Below are 10,020 nucleotides of genomic sequence, written 5' to 3' on the forward strand. Positions count from 1 at the left end.
ATCATTATTATCATTTTGATTATCAGCATTGTTAGCATTATTATCATCCACCCATCCATCCATTTTCTACCACTTGTCCCTGTTAATGTCGCGGGTGGCACTGGCGCCTATCTCAGCTACAATCGGGCGGAAGGCAGTGTACACCCTGGACAAGTTGACACCTCACCCCATGGCCAACACAGATAGACAGACAGCAATCACATCATCATTATTATCCATCCATCCATCCATTTACTACCGCTTATTCCCTTTGGGGTCGCGGGGGGCGCTGGTGCCTATCTCAGCTACAATCGGGCGGATGGCAGGTTAAGCCCTGGACAAGTCGCTACCTCACCGCAGGGCCAACACTGATGGACAGACAATATTCACATCATTTTGATTATCAGCATTGTTAGCATTATTATCATCCATCCATCCATCCATTTTCTACCACTTGTCCCTGTTAATGTCGCGGGTGGCACTGGCGCCTATCTCAGCTACAATCGGGCGGAAGGCGGGGTACGCCCTGGACAAGTTACCATCTCACCACATGGCCAACACAGATAGACAGACAACAATCACATCATCATTATTATCCATCCATCCATCCATTTACTCCCGCTTATTCCCTTTGGGGTCGCGGAAGGCGCTGGTGCCTATCTCAGCTACAATCGGGCGGAAGGCAGGTTAAGCCCTGGACAAGTCGCTACCTCACCGCAGGGCCAACACTGATGGACAGACAATATTCACATCATTATTATCATTTTGATTATCAGCATTGTTAGCATTATTATCATCCATCCATCCATCCATTTTCTACCACTTGTCCCTGTTATTGTCGCGGGTGGCACTGGCGCCTATCTCAGCTACAATCGGGCGGAAGGCGGGGTACGCCCTGGACAAGTTGCCATCTCACCACATGGCCAACACAGATAGACAGACAGCAATCACATCATCATTATTATCCATCCATCCATCCATCCATCCATTTTCTACCGCTTATTCCCTTTGGGGTGGCGGAGGGCGCTGGTGCCTATCTCAGCTACAATTGGGCAGAAGGCGGGGTACGCCCTGGACAAGTCGCCACCTCACCACATGGCCAACACAGATAGACGGACAATATTCACATCATCAATACTATTAGCATTTTAATCATCATCATCATCGTTAGCATTATTATCATCCATCCATCCATCCATCCATTTCCTACCCCTTGTCCCTTTTTGGTTCAGGGGAAGTGCTGGAGCCTATATCAACTGCATTCAGGCGGAAGGCGGTGTACACCCTGGACAAGTCGCCACCTCACCGCAGGGCCAACAGAGATAGACAGACAATATTCGCATCATCTTTATTATTATCATTTTAATCATCATCATCATCGTTAGCATTATTATCATATAATTAGTATGTCATTTATCATCATCATTATCAGTACAATTCTTATTTTACTATTGTTATTATTATTATTATTATTACTGTGTCTATCTGTGATGGCCCTGCGATGAGGTGGCGACTTGTCCAGGGTGTACACCGCCTTCCGCCCGAATGCACCTGAGGCTCCAGCACCCCCCGCAACCCCAAAAGGGACAAGCGGTAGGAAATGGATGGATGGATTATTATTATCTTCATTATTATCATTATTATTGTCATTAATGTTATCAACGTCATAAACATGTTCATCATCATCCTCATCATCATCATCAATATTATTATTATTTTTACTATTATTATTATAATATAATAATTAATATCATTAGTATTATTATTTTTAATATTATGTTATTATTATTAAAATAATTAATATTCCAGCAAATGCTCTAAAAATGTACATGTGATTGATTTGCCCCCTCAAAAAAATCACCTAAAAAATGGTATTGTATTTTGTCATTATGGGCTATTATTTTTTGAATATAGATATACTTTGTTTTTCACATTTCGAGGTCAGTGATGTGAAAAGAGTAAAGCGCTGTGACTTTATAATACCATTCTCACATCGCCTGCTCTATGATCTCGAAAAGTGCTAATGAAGATCATGTATTTCAAAGATATTTTGTAGGACGAGTGAGACAGGAAGAGGGGGCGGGTTGGGGGGGCGAGGGGGGTGTCCAAGTGTGCCCCCTCATTGTCCTCCTAATTCGCGCGTCCACTCAGCCAAAGGGCTTTTTGTGCCGCAGCGTTTAACAGCTGGGAAATCCTTATCCAATGAGACGCCCCTCTTTGTTCGGGGTCAAAGGCTGTGGCGAGGAGGATGTGGGGGGCGGGAGTTTAGCACTCGTGACAGCATGATTTGTCCATTCATGTTTTCAACCCTTCATTGGACTTGAGACATTTAAACAAATATAATAAATGTGTAGGCGACTGACAAGTGTGTACAAATGGCTCAACACAAGTCAGAACATTCCTAAATGCCTTGTGGCGTTCCACAGGGCTCCGTGTTGACTCCCGCATTGTTTACTGTGTACACCAGGGGTAGGGAACCTATGGCTCTAGAGCCAGATGTGGCTCTTTTGATGACCGCATCTGGCTCTCGGATAAATCTGAGCTGACACGATAAGTAATGAATAATTCCACTTGTTAAAAATAACGTTCAAAATATAAAACATTCTCATGCTTTTTTATGTTCCAGAAGTTGCATAAATGGTAAGAAGTAATGTATTTATTATTGGTTAGTGTGGGTCTTGCCCTCCTGGGGGTTCTTCAGACCACCAAGAGCTTGTTTTAGGGTTACAATATCGTTTTATTTTATATTTCTCTCAGTTGCTTTCCAGCAATTATCTTCTTCTCTTTCGTCCTCACTCGCGCTCTGGCTCCAGCCCCAACCCTGTCCCTCCTCCTGGCTGCTGCTTATAACAGAGCGACAAGTTATTAGATAACAAGGCCCAGGTGGGCCATCTACGCACCTGTCGCTGATTTCGAGGCCGGTCCTGGTAACATCCTGCTTTGCTTCAGGCGCGCAGGCCACGTCCCCTCCAAATTTCGCTTCAGAATAACAATGTTATTACAAAGAACAAGAGACCTATTATACTCTAGAAATGTTGGTCTTACTTAAAAATGTACGTGTTTAGTTGTGTTCAGTGTTAAAAAAAAAAATTATATGGCTCTTAGGGAAATACATTTTAAAATATTTGGCTTCTTGGCTCTCTCAGCCAAAAAGGTTCCTGACCCCTGGTGTACACCCATGACCTGTGGAAGTGTCGGATACTTTTTGCTGATGACACAAACCTTTTTTTTTTGGTTCTGGGAAGGACTTGGAGCGAGTGTTGACAAAAATACATTCCCAAATCATTTTAATCATATTAAATTCTTAACAACCTCTACTTTTGAAGAAAACTAATTTCATGCTGTAAAGCAGGGGTAGGGAACCAATGGCTCTAGAGCCAGATGTGGCTCTTTTGATGACTGCATCTGGCTCTCGGATAAATCTGAGCTGGCATTGCTTAACACGATAAGTAATGAATAATTCCACTTGAAATCACAGTGTTAAAAATAACGTTCAAAATATAAAACATGCTCATGCATTTGAATCCATCCATCCTTTTTCTACCGCACTTGTTCAGAAGTTGCATTAAGGGTAAGAAGTCATTTATTTATTATTGGTTAGTGTAGGACTTGCCCTCCTGGGGGTTCTTCAGACCACCAAGCACCGACATGAGAGCCTGTTCCAGGGTTACAATATTGTTTTATTTTCCAATAAGTCTCTCAGTTGCGTTACAGCAATTGTTATTTTTCTCTTTCGTTCTCGCTCGCACTCTGGCTCCAGCCCCAACACCGTCTCTCCTCCTGGCTGCTACTTATAAACAGAGCGACAGGTGATTAGGTAACAAAGCCCAGCTGGGCCATTTACGCACCTGTCGCTGATTTTGAGGCCGATCCTGGCAACACCCCGCTTCGCTGCAGGCCCGCAGGCCACACCCCCTCCACAGTTAGCTTCAGAATAACAATGTTATTACGAAGAATACGAGACCTATTATACCCTAGGAATGTTGATCTTACTTAAAAATGCACATGTTTAGTTGTGTTCAGTGTTAAAAAAAATACTATATGGCTCTTAGAGGAATACATTTTAAAATGTTTCGCTTCTTGGCTCTCTCAACCAAAAAGGTTCCCGACCCCTGCCGTAAAGTATAGATTCATGTACAATTGGAAATTGAAAAAAAAAAAAAAACAACGTACGTTAGCAGTTTTTATTCTGGATACCTCACATCAAATATTTCTGTGGCAAAATATTCAAATTTTGGGAAAAACTAAACATCCTGAAACGCAAAACCTTTATTGTACAACAGAGGTCATCAACAGGGTGTGTCGACCCCAAGAGGGACAGAGAAGTACTGCAGGAGGGGCTCTAAAAATGTTTTGTTTTGTTTTTTTAATATAATTTGTCATATTTTTCCCTGCAAATTTTGACAAATGTAAAAGGTCTTTAAAGGCCTACTGAAATGAGATGTTCTTATTCAAACAGGGATAGCAGGTCCGTTCTATGTGTCATACTTGATCATTTCGAGCTATTGCCATATTTTTGCTGAAAGGATTTAGTAGAGAACAACGACGATAAAGTTTGAGACTTTTGGTCGCTAATAAAAAAGCCTTGCCTTTACCGGAAGTAGCAGACGATGTGCGCGTGACGTCACCGGTTGCATAGCTCCTCACATCCGCACATTGTTTACAATCATGGCCACCAGCAGCTAGAACGATTCGGACCGAGAAAACGGACAATTTCCCCATTAATTTGAGCGAGGATGAAAGATGTAAAGGTCTTTAAAGGCCTACTGAAGATTTTCTTAATCAAACGGGGATAGCAGGTCCATTCTGTGTGTCATACTTGATCATTTCGCATCATACTGATGTTTTCAACAGGATACTTCGCACGAAATTTTGAATTGCAATTTAGTAAACCAAGAAGGCCGTATTGGCATGTGTTGCAATGTTAATATTTCATCATTGATATATAAACTATCAGACTGTGTGGTCGGTAGTAGTGGGTTTCAGTAGGCCTTTAACTACACACGTAGTTGTATGCGGATAGATAAGAACACATAACGTGAATAACTACTTGTATTAATATGTTCATGGTAAGTAACTATATTGGTATAGTCATTTAGCATTTAAAATAGCTAGGGATTAGCACTCTACCTGTCAAATTGCGATTAACGCACTAGTTGTCTGCTAGTGATTAGCACTCTAGCTGTCAGCTAGCGATTAGCACCTTGCTGTCAGCTATTGATTGACGCTTTAGTTGCCAGCTAGCGATAAGCGCACTAGTTCTCAGCTAGCAATTAATGCACTGGTTGTCAGCTAGCATTTAGCGAAGTAATTTTCAGCTAGCGGTTAGCTCTAGTTGCCAACAGTTGTCAGCAAGGGATTAGTGAACTAGCTGTCAGCCAACGATTACCGCTCTAGATGCCAGTTAGCAATTAGTGCACTAGTTGTCAGATAGGTATTAGTGAACTCGTTGTCAGCTAGTGATTAGCTCTAGTTGCCAGCAAGCAATCAGCGCACTAGTTGTCAGCTAGCGATTACTGCTCTATATGCCAGCTAGCAATTAATGCGATAGTTGTCAGCTATTGATTAACACTCTAGATCCCAGCTAGCGTTCAGCGCACTAGTTGTCAGCTAATAAATAATGAACTAGTATTCAGCTAGCGATTACCGCTCTAGATGCCAGCTAGCTATTAGCACTCTAGCTATCAGTTAGCGAATTACGTCTTGCTGTCAGCTATGGATTGGTGCTTTAGTTGCCAGCTAGCGATAAGTACACTTGTTCTCAGGTAGCGATTAATGCACTGGTTGTCAGTTAGCATTTAGTGCAGTAATTTTCAGCTAGCGGTTAGCTCTAGTTGCCAACTAGCAATCAGTGCAGCAGTTGTCACCAAGGGATTAGTGAACTAGTTGTCAGCCAATGATTACCGCTCTAGATGCCAGTTAACAATTAGTGCACTAGTTGTCGGATAAGGATTAGTGAACTAGTTTTCAGCTAGTGATTAGTTCTAGTTGCCAGCTAGCGATCAGCGCACTAGTTGTCGGCAAGCGATTTCCGCTCTGGATGCCAGCTAGCAATCAATGCATTAGTTGTCAGCTATTGATTAACACTGTAGATCCCAGCTAGCATTCAGCGCACTAGTTGTCAGCTAGGGATTAGTGAACTAGTATTCAGCTAGCGATTACCGCTCTATGTGGCAGCTAGCGATCAGCGCACTAGTTGTCAACTAGGGATTAGTGAACTAGTATTCAGCTAGCGATTACCGCTCTCGATGCCAGCTAGCGATCAGCGCACTAGTTGTCAGCTAGGGATTAGTGAACTAGTATTCAGCTAGCGATTACCGCTCTATGCCAGCTAGCGATCAGCGCACTAGTTGTTAACTTGCAATTAGCTCTAGTTGCCCACTAGCGATTAGCGCACAAGTTGCCAGCTAGTGATTAGCATGCTAGTTTGTGTGTTTCTTAATTAGACGAGGAAATCAAACAAACAAATAAATTAAATAAATATGTTTTGTCAAATCTGTTGTGATTTATTCAAATTAAGCATAGAAAAGAAAGGATGAAGAAAAAGTGTTTTTAAAGTAAGAAATGGATAAGTGATGAATGAGAGTACATGTGAAATATCCATCCATCCCATTTTCTACCGCTTATTCCCTTTTGGAGTAGCAGGGGGCGCTGGCGCCCATCTCAGCTACAACCGGGCGGAAGGCGGGGTACACCCTAGACAAGTCGCCACCTCATCGCAGGGCACATGTGAAACATACATCATTTATTATTAAATAAAATAATAAGTTAATAAAAATAATAATAACAAAATATAAAATAAGATCAATCGAAGCGAATAAAGCAGTATGAATAAGAAAATCGTAAAAATATAGTTTGATGGACATATAAAGTGTGTCAGGCTTGCCACTGACAGTTTGTTTGTGTTTTAGTTTCTCCTCTGTGTGTTTAGTATTTCCTGTCCTTAGTTCCTGTCAGCACTCTTATTTTGGTTCAGCTTCCTGTTTGTCTCCCTGAGTGCCTTGTTTCCCCTCAGCTGTGGGTGATTGGCACCTGGCCACACCTGATGTCAATCAGCTAGCTCCTATTTTACCTCCTTCGTTCCTCCAGTCAGTGCTGGATTATTGTCGCTCTTGTGTCGTTGCTACCTGTCGTGATTTGTCGATGTCATCATTACAGCTACTACCTGTCGTCCTTGTCGTGGTAGCGGTAAGCTGTTCCTGTTAGCTATTTGTAGTTTGTTTTTTCCTAGCTTTTTGGTTTCGTGTTTTCTTGTTAGCCATTAGCTGTTTTCAGTTTTTCTGTTTCCTGCTACATACCTGTTTGCTTCCACACTAGGCCTTTTGTTTGTTATCCGCCCACGTGCGCGCTTTTGGTTTGAACCCTTTATTTGGTTTTGTTCTAGTAGTTTATATTAAAACCATGTTTTCTCATTCCATGCCTGCCTCCTTCTCTGCATCTTGGGGTTCGTCAACAACAAACTTTGACAAAGTGACTTGAATTTTCTCGTGCTTTCATGTCTTGTCTGATAGAAACTCGCTCTCCAGGAAGTATCTTCTCCACGACATGTCAGCGCACAACACGTTCCAATTCCTGCTTTCATGCTGGATTTCAGCAACTGCAGTCTTTGTCTCTCTGCTCCCAGGAGAACACTTTGTGTCCTTTCAGCGCCTGTCACCATGCAGACAATGTCCAAGGCGCAAACCTGAGGTCAGAATTGGGTGACTTTGACAACGTGCCGTTACCAAAACAAACACCTGTCCTCCTCTCACCAGCTGTACAGTTGTGTTCAGACTATAAACACACACACACACACACACACACACACACACACACACACACACACACACACACACACACACACACACACACACACACACATTCTTATATTTGTCACCTTCTTCAGACCGCCGAAAAAAATGACTTCCTATATAAGACCACTTTTTCTAGATATATAAAAAATGGTATTTACAAAATTATTAATATATACAAACTATGCATATATAAAAAACTTCATGTGAAAAATGAGTTGGAATTTTACAGGAAAAAGGTCACAATTTCACAAGAAAAACTTTTTGGCAGTTTTATAATTAAAGTCATAATTTTACTGAAAGTCAAAACTTTTACAAGGGAACCTGAACGTTTGTGCCATATTATAAGAGTTGGAATTTTACTCAATGACAGTAGCAGTTTTACAAGAAAAGCTTAAAATTTTGGCAATTTTATGAAAAGAGTCGTAATTTTACTCGACAAGATTCACAATTTTATAAGAAACCTTTAACAGTTTTGGCAACATTATAATAATAATCTGAATTTTACTTGGCAAAATTATGACAAAAGTCAAAATTTTACTCAAACAATTTCACTATTTTACAAGAACAACAAAAAAATAGCAATATAGTGTTAAAAGTCAGAATTCTATATGAGAAATGTCACCATTTTGTTTAAAAAAAGTAATACTTTTACATGAAAAAGTAATAATTTTACGAGAAAAGATTGCAGTATTACAGAAACAGAGTATGAGGAATTATTCCCAATTTTAAAACACATTGTGAGAAAAAAACTGCTTTTAGTTAATTCATTTTTTATTGCATGTTTTGTTTGTAATTGGTGTTTAATCTTCATTATTTATTTAAAGTTATTACAGTATGTCTCTGTATACATATTTTTCACCATTTTATAAGAAAACTAACAGATTTGGCTATATTAAAATAATAATCTGAATTTCACTTGGCAAAATTATCACAAAAGTCATTATTTTACTCCCCAAAAAATCTCTATTTTACAAGAACAAAAAAAATGGCAATATTGGGATAAAAGTCAGAATTCTCTATGAAAAATGTCACCATTTTGCATTAAAAAAGTAATAATTTTACATAAAATAATAATTTTACAAGAAAACATTGCAATATTACAGAAACAGAAAGAATATGAGACATTATTCCCAATTTTAAAAAACATTGTGAGAAAAAGACTGCTCTTAGTTAATTTATTTTTTATTGCATTTTTTGTTTGTAATTGGTTTTTAATTGTCATTATTTACTTCAAGTTATTACAGTATGTCTCTATATACATATTTATCACAATTTTATAAGAAAACTTACAATTTTGGCTATATTATAATAATAATCTGAATTTTACTTGGCAAAATTATGACAAAAGTTATCATTCTACTCCAAAAAATTCCCTATTTTATAAGAACAAAAAAAAAGGCAATATTGGGATAAAAGTCAGAATTGTGTATGAAAAATTTCACCATTTTGCATTAAAAAAGTAATAATTTTACATGAAAAAGTAATAATTTTATGAGAAAACATTACATTATTACAGAAACAGAAAGAATATGAGAAATTATTCCCAATTTTAAAACACATTGTGAGAAAAAGACTGCTTTTAGTTGATTTATTTTTTTTATTGCATTTTTTGTTTGTAATTGGTTTTTAATCTTCATCATTTACTTCAAGTTATTATACAGTATGTCTCTATACACATATTTATCACAATTTTATAAGAAAACTAACAATTTTGGCAATATTATTATAACAATCTGAATTTTACTTGGCAAAATTATGACCAAAGTCATCATTTTACTCAAAAAAATTCACTATTTTACAAGAACAACAACAAAAAAATGGCAATATTTGGATAAAAGTCAGAATTCTGTATGAAAAATGTCACCATTTTGTATTAAAAAAGTGATAATTTTACATAAAAAGTAATCATTTTACGAGAAAACATTGCAATATTACAGAAACAGAAGGAATATGAGAACTTATTCCCAATTTTATACAAAAAAACATTGTGAGAAAAAGACTGCTTTGAGTTAATTTATTTTTCCATTGCATTTTTTCTTTGTAATTGGTTTTTAATCTTCATTATTTACATTGATTACAGTTTGTCTCTATATACATATTTATTTTATTCATTTTGGCCAGAGGGAGTGCATTTCAATTTCTTACACACACTTATATTGGTCAGAGGGGGAGCACTTCAAATGTTTACACACACTTGTTATTTCATATGTTGACTAGCGGGGGGAGCACTTTTAAAACCGACACACAG

This window comes from Nerophis ophidion, linkage group LG15, assembly GCF_033978795.1.
Source record: "Nerophis ophidion isolate RoL-2023_Sa linkage group LG15, RoL_Noph_v1.0, whole genome shotgun sequence".
Taxonomy (NCBI): domain Eukaryota; kingdom Metazoa; phylum Chordata; class Actinopteri; order Syngnathiformes; family Syngnathidae; genus Nerophis; species Nerophis ophidion.